Source organism: Hemiscyllium ocellatum, chromosome 19, assembly GCF_020745735.1.
Source record: "Hemiscyllium ocellatum isolate sHemOce1 chromosome 19, sHemOce1.pat.X.cur, whole genome shotgun sequence".
Lineage (NCBI taxonomy): Eukaryota > Metazoa > Chordata > Chondrichthyes > Orectolobiformes > Hemiscylliidae > Hemiscyllium > Hemiscyllium ocellatum.
In genome coordinates, this window is record NC_083419.1 from 37686505 (window position 1) to 37697514 (window position 11010).

An 11010-nucleotide genomic window follows, 5' to 3' on the forward strand; every position below is an offset into this window, starting at 1 on the left:
ACTTGAGGGAGGGGCGATAGAGATGTGATAGGTGGAAGGAGGTCAAGGTGAGGGTGATAGGCCGGAATGGGGTGGGGGCGGAGAGGTCAGGAAGAGGATTGCAGGTTAGGAGGGCGGTGCTGAGTTCAAGGGAATCGACTGAGACAAGGTGGGGGAGGGGAAATGAGGAAACTGGAGAAATCTGAGTTCATCCCTTGTGGCTGGAGGGGTCCCAGGCGGAAGATGAGGCGGTTTTCCTCCAACCGTCGTGGTGTTATGTTCTGGCGATGGAGGAGTCCAAGGACCTGCATGTCTTCGGTGGAGTGGGAGGGAGAGTTAAAATGTTGAGCCACGGGGTGGTTGGGTTGGTTGGTTCGGGCGTCCCAGAGGTGTTCCCTGAAGCGTTCTGCAAGTAGGCGGCCTGTCTCCCCAATATAGAGGAGGCCACATCGGGTGCAGCGGATGCAATAGATGATGCTGTGGCCCGAAACGTCGAATTTCCTGTTCCTTGGATGCTGCCTAACCTGCTGTGCTTTAACCAGCAACACATTTTCAGCTCTGATCTCCAGCATCTGCAGACCTCACTTTTTACTCAGAAAAACAAAAGACAGGTGTACATATTTACACCATACTATGTGATCCATGCACTGTCTACTAAAAATACTACACAGTACATAGCGAATCAGGTGGCATTACTAAAAATTCAAGACACAATATTGCTATTGTTAACTGATATGTAAAACCTTGTTCAATTTGGTCTTATTTTCTATGCAGCATTGAAGGGAAATCAAATTGTGCTAGCTGTAAATGATTGAGTGCTGCCATGTTACTTTTGCTCCCAATAAAAATGACAATTCTGCCATTTGATAGAGTGTTGAGAAGTCAAATTATAGCAGATTGTTCGTCAGTGCAAGCAGTGTCAACTGATTGTTGGAAGATTGCGTTTCAACATAAATGAGATCAAGTGATCCCTGAATTATTATTTTTAAGATCAATTGAAAGCTGCCAAGGTTATTGAACATTTCTGGTAGAAATGTGATGGCTAATACTACTTTTGGATGACGTTACCAAGAAGCAAAATATAGCTGTGAAGTTGGAGGCATCCAAGCATGAATCCTTGGGGGACCCTAGATGTAATAATGCAGGAATACAAAGAGAAGACGTTGCAAGCATTTCTTTGACTATGATTAAATAGATAGGAATGGAACCATATGAGAGCAGACTCACCCAACTGGATAATGCTAAAGAAGCATTGATGGAGAATTGTGTGATCAACTATTTTAAAGGCTGCAGACAGGTTGAAAAAGATGAGAAAGGAGAGTTTACCTTATCACAGTCACATTTATTGTTATTTAATACATTTTTAAGAGCTGTTTTATTAATATCGTTGAGGTGGAAACCTATTGGGAGGGATTCAAGGATTTTGGAAAGGAAAGGAAAGTTGGAGATGGAACAGTAGTTAGCAGTGGATCTATATGGATCCTAAGTATGCATTTTTTTGTGGGATGAGTTGAACCTTCTTTGTTGCAGTCTGACTCATGCCCCTACACACATCTTTTTCCAAACATTGATGATTCTACTGAGGCTGCTTCCTGAACTCAAAAATGTAACAATGTTGCTTTCAATTTCCATTCCACCCTAGTGTTCACATAGCCCATCTCAAGAGTGATTTATTACCTTCCTCAATTTGCCTATTACCATTTTGGATTAAAGTTTTTAATTATCTACAGTAATTGCACTAACTGCCAGACTTCCTCCCATCAAAATTGTTGTACAGACAATATTCCATTCTCCCAGTTGCTCAGTCTTCATCACCTTACATACCAGTGTTTCCAAAATGCCTTCCATTTTCCTCAGCTAATGATTCTCCTTCACAGTGGTTGACAGCACCTCTGATGATGTTGACTAATGTTCCATATTTCTGCTCTTACCTTCAGTGTAATGCTACCACTTGACACCATCCCTTCTGAGTGGACTATTCCCTCCATGGCACGTTGGCCCACTGCTCAGTCACAACCAAACCCATTATCCCCTTACCAAGGTCATTCCGTGCGCAAATGTAAGAAATGGAACTTCTGCCCTTTTTATCTTCTTCCCATATCCAGGCCCCCTATCCTTCCGGGTCGAATAATGTTTCTTTCAACTTAGTAAGTTGTATTCTTGATCATGATGCAATTTCTTTTCCATTGGGGAAGTAAATTACATGTTGAGGTTTTGCTTTGTGGAATGCCTACGTTCATTCTATATGAGACACTGAGTTTTTGGTCATCTTTGCATTTTGCTTGCAAGAAGTGGGCGGGTTTTTTTTAGTCATTTTATTTCATGATACTGTGAATGGTTGAACATATGAAAGGATAAGCAATGTTTTCACGTATGGCGTTGGATTGATGCGGTGTAAGATTAGATTAGATTACTTACAGTGTGGAAACAGGCCCTTCGGCCCAACAAGTCCACACCGACCCGCCGAAGCGCAACCCACCCATACCCCTACATTTACCCCTTACCTAACACTACGGGCAATTTAGCATGGCCAATTCACCTGGCCCGCACATCTTTGGACTGTGGGAGAAAACCGGAGCACCCGGAGGAAACCCACGCAGACATGGGGAGAACGTGCAAACTCCACACAGTCGCCTGAGTTGGGAATTGAACCTGGGTCTCAGGCGCTGTGAGGCAGCAGTGCTAACCACTGTGCCACCGTGCCGCCCAAGATGTGGAGAAAAAGATAGACATTTTTATTCAGACAGGCAGGTGGTAGTTGGAAGAAGATGATGAAGATTAATCCACAAAGTGTAGCTCCCAGACATGGTACGGTGGGAAGAAGTTTATCAGTTTCAAGAAAATTGTTAGGATAAGTGAGTATGATTTCAAACAGCTATCCACTGCTTAATTCACTACACCCCATCGCCCACCAATAATCTCTAGCAGTCGATACCCTTCAGTTCAATGGCTTTACTTCACCTTCACACATTCATGTTACAATCCACTGGGGTAGTATGCTGTAAATCGACTTATTTTAAGTCATTTGACAAAGGTTACAGGTAAACAGATATTGACAGTTGGCATATAACACTACTAACCAAAACTCTAATCCCCTTTTCAACTGCACAGTACGTACACACACCCAGACAAACAAATAGAGAGAGTATAGAATTACCAGAGATGGAAAACACTGGAAAAACAGTTCAATGGTCTTTGCCTCCTAGTACAGATGTTGAGATGATTCTTCCTCAGTTAACAGGGCCTTTTGTTGCACCTTTCTGGGAGCTTCCACTGGTTTGTAAGAAATACAGAATGACTGATTTACTTGAAAAATGTTTCAAAAGTCACAACTCATAGCAACTGCTGCAGAAAAGGAAACAGGTTTTCTTCAAGTTTAAACTGAGTTTTATTTAACTGGTGAGAACAGGCAGCTTCTGCTGGCAGAACAACTGTGCAAACTTCTGTATCTTTCTCTCTTTCTGTGTCAGTGTCTCTGTAACTTGTTTCCAGTTCTGACCTACTTAATTAGGTGAGAGTCAAGACTGTGGTGCTGGAAAAGCACAGCAGGTCAGGCAGCATCCAAGAAGCAAGATAATCAAGAAGCCTTTCATCAGGAATGAGACTTGTGAGCCAAGGGGGTGGAGAGATAAATAGGAGGGGGTGGGGCTGAGGGAATGGTAGCTGAGAGTGCAATAGGTAGATGAAGGTGGGGTAATGGTGATAAGTCAAAGAGGAGGGTGGAATAGAGAGGTTGGAAGGAAGATGAACAGGTAGGACAGGTCATGAGGCAGTGCTGAGCTGCAAGGTTGGATCTGGGATAAGGTGGGGGGAGGGGAAATGAGGAAACTGGCAAAATCCACATTGATCCCATGTGGTTGGAGAATCCCAATGCGGAAGATGAGGCATTCTTCCTCCAGGCATCAGGTAGTTAGGGTTTGGCGATGGAGGAGCCCAAGGCCTTGCATGTCCTTGGCAAAGTGAGGGGGTTGGGGGTGGGGTGGAGGGGGACGGGGTGGAGAGATGGGTGGGTGGTTGGTTGGTGCAGGTGTACCAGATATGTTCTCTGAAGCATTTTGCAAGTAGGCATCCTGTTTCCCAAATGTAGAGGAGACCGAATCAGGAGCAATGGATACAGTAAATGATGCGTGGAAGTGCAGGCAAAACTCTGATGGATGTGGAAGGCTCCTTTGGGACCTTGGATGGAGGTGTAATGCAGGTTTTGCAATTCCTGCGGAGGCAAAGGTGGGAGTCTTCCACATCCATCAGAGGTTTGCCTGTATCCATTGCTCCTGATGCGGTCTCCCCTACGTTGCGGAGACAGGACGCCGACTTGCAGAACACTTTAGAGAACATCTCTGGGACACCTGCACCAACCAACTCCACTGCCCTGTGGCCAAACACTTTAACTCCCCCTCTTACTCCGCCAAGGACATGCAGATCCTTAACCTCCTCCATCGCCAAAACCTAACTACCCTACACCTGGAGGAAAAACACCTCATCTTTTGCCTTGGGACCCTCCAACTACATAGGATCAATGTGGATTTTACCAGTTTTCTCATTGCTCCCACATTACCCCAGATCCTACCTTCCAACTCAGCACTGCCGAAATGATCTGTCCTACCTGTTCATCTTTCTTCACACCTATCACTATTATCCCCACCTACATCTACCTCATCTACCTATCACACTCTCAGCTACATTCCCCCCAGCCCCCCCCCCCCCCCCCCCCCCCCCCCCCCATTTATCTCTTCACCCCCTTGGCTCACAAGCTTCATTCCTGCTAAAGGGCTTTTGCCCAAAATATTGATTCTCCTACTCCTCGGATGCTGCCTGACCTGCTTTGCTTTTCCAGCACCACACTCTCAATTCTGATCCCTTGCCAATCGATTTCAATTATAAACAATTCATCAGCTACTGATTTTCTACACATTGCAGGAACCACAGCAACAACAACCAAGTTCACAATGGATATCAAATTCCCTGTTGTGAAATTATGCAGCCGTCCTAGTAAGTCTTTTTCTTATGCATAAAAAAATTCTCTGTCATTACAGAGAATTTAGAAACACAAAAATGAAAACACAGTCCTTATATTTATTATTGTTATAAAGCTAATTACAACAATTCACCGTAACAGCCATATCACCCAACTATATTGCAGAACGTTCACTGGCACTTTTTTCAGGTGAAGGTTGCACATAATAGAAGGCAGAAAAGAACTGGAGGAGGGCAAAGTATCTTCATGTTTTCTACTCCCCAGAAGGCAAAAATGTTGGCTATCACTAAGTGTGCATTGCTGATTCTGTCCACTGATTAGATAGTTGATGTGTGCATCAATCCTCTTTCCCTTGTCCACTTTTCCTTCATCCAATAATCTCTTCTGACTCACAAGCTCCAGATGGCATTAGCAGACATCTTCTTTTCCCTCTCTTCATCAAAACCAAACTCTTCACCCTTTTCAGTTTGGATACATGAGATGAAATCTTCCCAGTCAGATAAAAAAGTCAGTGAAGATGAAGTGACACCATCACTTGATCTTCAACTCAAGAGTGACATTAATTTTAGAAGCTTACGTAGAGGAAGCATCGTCATAGGGTGGGACACTGGAAATAAGTAAGGAGGAGCCAGGGAATAAAGCACTTGCTGGATCACTGAAGGATGGGGATCAATCACTCATTCTAATTCAGTGGAGTCAAATAAGGACATAGATGTGTCAGGTTTCATAAGAAGAATTGAGTAGACACAACCCGACGCCTGATATACTGAGAAGTCTGTCAATACGTCTGCGCAAAATGTCAAGGGATCTGTAAGAATCTGATACCAATTCCACAATTGGAACAATTGTAATCTATTCATTTGGCCATTCTATTGTTATAAAAACATATAAAATATAGGATCTGAAATTTTCATTGCATCTGAGGACAATCTACTGTAAGAAGTGTTGAGCAAGAAAGGTTTATTTCTCGGACTTTCACATAACATTCTAGGTGATGCCATTGATGTCACAATGAAATGTTAAAGAATTTGCCATATCTTTGCACCAGATGGAATATTTGTGCAATCACAATAATTTCACCTGTGCCCTAAAGAAAAATGTTGGGTCCATTAAGTTTTCTTGTGCAAACATCTTGGGGCATTTCACCGCCCATTCCAATTATGTCTTAAAATTAATTATCACTAAAGGATGCAAGTTCAATATATTCAATTCTATGCTTCATTAAACAGTTTTAAATATAGCCTTTCTCCAGGGACAATAAAAAAGTTGGTATGGATTCCCTCAGGAAAAGATGACTCACTCAACGTCTAATGTTTTATAATAAGCACCTTTCAATTCACATCACAACCACTAATAATAGCGGAAGTACTTGGCAGCAATTAAATAGATATTTACACATGCTTTTATCTCTGTGAGCTTTTGAACTACAGTTAAAATTAGGGTAAAGACTGTAGACATGAGTACCTGATGTACAGATAATTTAGTTAATTTCCCCTTTACCTTTTTTAATCAAATGCTGTGACCTTTTAGATCAGTGTGCTAAGAGCACAGTGATGCCATTTTTTAATGGGGCTATCTTTGATTGTTCCAGCTGCACCAAAACTGCTGCTATTACTGTTCTTTAAACATCAAATTGCTATTTAAAGGCAAATGCAATTAATTTTCAAAACATAACTATCTCAATTTAGTTCGAAAAAATATCTTTGAAAATATGAGCACAAAGATCCTACCGCAGCTGCAAGTCATGAGCAAATCACTATATGCATACATGAGTTTGAAGAATGAAAGGTGATGTAATTGAAACATATAGGATTCTTAAGTGACTTAACAGGGTAAATGCTGAGAGAATGTTTCCCCTCATGGGAGAGTCAAGGACCAGAGGGCATAGTGTCAGAAAAAAAGGGTGCCAATTTAAGACTGAGGTGAAGAGGAACTTATTATTTCAGAGAGTTCAGAGTCTTTTGAACTCCTTGCCAAAGACAGAGCTGTGAGAGCAGAGTCATACAACAAGGAAACAGACCCTCTGGTCCAACTAGTCTATGCCAAACATAATCCCAAACTAAACTAGTCCCACCTACCTTCCATACCCTAACCACTTGGTATGTGAAAAAAGTATTTTCTCACAACACCCTTGCTTCATTTGCCCATCACTTTAAATCTATGTTCTCTTGTTTGTATTTATTTTGTAATCAGAAACATCTTCCTACCTAGTTGTCTAGCCCACTCATGATTTTGAAAACCTCTAACAAATCTCCTCTCATCCTTCTTGTCTCCAAAGACAACAGTCCCAGCTTCTTCAACCTGTCGTCATAACTGAAGTTTCCTAGAAGCGTTCTTGTAAATCAGTTCTGCAGTTCTTCCAATGCATATGCATCTTTCCTATAACGTGGCACTCACAATACTCCGAATGAGGTCTAACAACTGTCTTGTAGAAATTCAACATCAATTACTTGCTCTTGTACTGTATGCCCCTGTTAATAAAGACTGAGAACACTGTTTCCTTTATCAACTGCTCTCTCCATCTGTACTGTCATCCTCAATAATCGGTGCATATATGCGTCCAAGTCCCTCTGCTCCCCCCATTTAGAATTGTAATCCCTATTTTATGTTGTGTTTCAATGTCATTCCAACTAAAATGCATTCCTCACACCTTGCATTGAACTTCATTTGCCACCGATCCTCTAGTCCACCAACTTGTCAATGTCCTTTTGGAATTCCACATTGTCCTCCTCACAGTTTACAATTCTTCTAAGTTCAGTGTCATCCGCCATCTTTGAAATTGTTCCATGCACAGCAAGGTCTAGATCATTAATATATATCAGGAAAAACAAGGGTCTCAATACCAACCACTGGGGAACTCCACCATAAACCTTCCTCCAATCCAAAAAATATCCAGTGACCATTACCCTGTTTCCTATTGGCCAATTTAGTATTCAAGTTGCTACTTTTTTTAAACTCAATCCTGTTGATTCCTAGTGAACATAATTGTTGAGAACGACTTTGCAGAAATTATAAATGACTTACAATCTCTTTAAAATTGCTTTTTTTCTAGTATTTCCTGGTGATGCCATGAGTGATTGAGATAGTACCCTGGGAATCAACCTCCACTTTTCCAACATCCCAAATTATGAAGATTTAATGAGACTACCAAAAAATCCCAATTTGCCACTGACTGATTGTGACTCGGATAAAAGTACACCACACCAGATTTCTTCAACAACAATAACAAATGACTCTATTTCATGCAACATCTGTAACTTTAACAAGAACAGCAAAATAATGGGATTCCTATCACATTTAACTTTAACTTTACCTCTTTTAAAATTCATACACAGACATACAAAAAAAGACAAAGACATAATTATGGGGAGTGGAGTGGGGGAAATTGTAGTCAGGAAAACTCAGTTCTGTATCACCAGTCCCAATCACAAAACTTGCTGGGTTGGTTTATTTTGATTCTTCAATAATCCCTCCTTGTCATCTGCATAGTGATGGTTAATCTATAGTTCATTGGTTGCTTGCTTGGATCCAGGGTCCTTTGGGTTTTAGACTTATTCCTTTTGGGATTTCCAAATGTAGTTTTCAGCATGTTTGACAGTAAAATAAAGAGCCGGTTTACAGGCAAAGGAAAGAGAGAAAGATCTTTGGAGGTCTTGCTTCTTTCTGATTTAATTCTCTCACAGGATATGTGTTAAACTGCAACCTTACCAATCATAGGCTTGTTAATATACTGATCTCTCCTGTACCCATAATAACTGGTGTACGTTTGTCTGGACTCAATGTCCCCAAAACATTAGCTTGTTTCATATGCATCAGTCAGCTTCACTTGATTTCCAAGCTAGAAACAATTCTCTGCATTTACTCCTCTTTATAGAAGTAGTGTCCATTATTCACATTTTCAGTCTGTAGTACAACAATAAAAACGACCTAGAACTCTGTGGGAAGCTGGACAAGTGATTGCTGGGCCCATTGCTGAAATATTGGATCATCGACAGTCACAGGTGTGGTGCAGGAAGACTGGAGGTTAGCTAATGTGGTGCCACTACTTAAGGAGGTTGGTGGGGAAGAGCCACGGAACTATAGACCGGTGAGCCTGACATCATTGTTGTTGGAGGGAATCCTGAGAGACAGGATTTACATGTATTTGGATGGGCAAGGATTGATGAGGGATCGTCAACATGGTTTTGTGCCTGGGAAATCATGTCTCACTAACTCGATTGGTGTTTTTGAAAAGTGATGAAGAGGATTGACGAGGGCAGATCAGTGGACATAATCCATATGGACTTCAGTAAGGTGTTTGACAAGGTTCATAATGGTAGACTGGTTAGCAAGGTTAGATTACATAGAATACAAGGAGAACTAGCCATTTGAATACAGAACTGCTTGAAGGTGGATGACAGAGGTTGGAGGTGAGGGGCTGCTTTTCAGACTGGAAGCCTGTGACCAGTGGACTGCCCCAAGGATCAGTGCTGGGTTCATGCTTTTCATCATTTATATAAATGATTTTGATGTGTATAGTTAGTAAGTTTGCAGATGACACCAAAATTGGAGGTGTAGTGGACAGCAAAGAAGTTACCTCAGAGTACAATGGGATCTTGATCAGATGGGCCAATGGGCTGAGGAGTGGCATATGGAGTTTAATTTAGATAAATGTGAGGTGCTGCATTTTGGAAAAGCAAATCATAGCAGGACATACACTTAATGGTAAGGTGCTGGGGAGTGTTGCTGAACAAAGAGACCTTGGAGTGCAACTTCATGGTTTCTTGAAAGTGGAGTCTCAGAATGATAGATAGTGAAGAAGGTGTTTAGTATGCTTTCCTTTATTGGTTAGAGCATTGAGCATAGGAGTTGGGAGGTCATATTGCGGCTGTACAGGACGTTGGTTGGGACACTTTTGGAATATTGTGTGCGGTTCTGGTCTCTCTCCTATAGGAAGGATGTTGTGAAAATTGAAAGGGTTCAGAAAAGGTTTACAAGGATGTTGCCAGGGTTGAAGGGTTTGAGCTATTGGGAGACTGAATAGGTTGGGGCTATTTTCCCTAGCGTCGGAGGCTGAGGGGTGATTGTATAGAGGTTTGTAAAAAATCATGAGGGGCATGGATAGGGTAAACAGACCAAATCTTTTCCCTGAGGTGTGGGAGTCCAGAACTAGAGGGCATAGTTTAGGGTGACAGGGGAAAGATTAAAAGGGACCTAAGACCTTTTCATGCGAAGGGTGTTGCATATATGGAATGAGTTATCAGAGGGAGTGGTGGAGGCTGGTACAATTACAACATTTAAAAGGCATCTGGAATGCGTACACAACAGCTCGTGTTCTCCAATGTCCTGTCATTTGTTGCCAGAGAGTCTTTCCATCCACTTGCAGCAGCTACAGGAGGTGAGGTCAGAGAGAGTGCCCGTCAGACTCAGGTCTCAGGCATGTCTACTCCTTCCAGCACCAGGTCTTCATCAGCATGGCCCTGGAAGAGATGACTGAGAGGGTGTTCACTGTGCTCCATGAGGCATCTACGCATCACATTTTCTGGATGGCGGACTACATGCAGTGTCTCCCATGCAAGTAAGTGGGGAACAATATCAAGAATTGCCCCACTTGTAAAGTGATCAAAGCCACATCAATGGTTGCTGGTGGCACTGCTGTGTCTGCATCCCACCCTGCGAGGCAGGCCTAACCTAGCAATCGCTCTGGCAGGAAGAGGGTGAGTGTCTGGGCAGAAGGAAGGCACAATGCAACACAAAATCACCTAGAGGTAGACCTCTATGATGCATCCTCTGATACTCAGATGCCTGTAATGTTACCCCAGAATCCAAGTACGAAAACGCCCTTGTGGCCACACCTACCTCCCCCTGGCACAGTGATCCTGAGCTGAGTCCCCAGCCCTCACACCTCAGCACGGTGATCCAGAGGCAGATCTACATACCTCAACACAGTGATAACAAGTCCTGTACCAGGCCTGACATCTCAGCACAGTGATCCTGAGCTGAGTCCCTAGTCATCACACCTCAGCACGGTGTTCCCAAGCACCGATCCCTAGGCCTCACATCTCAGGACAGTGATC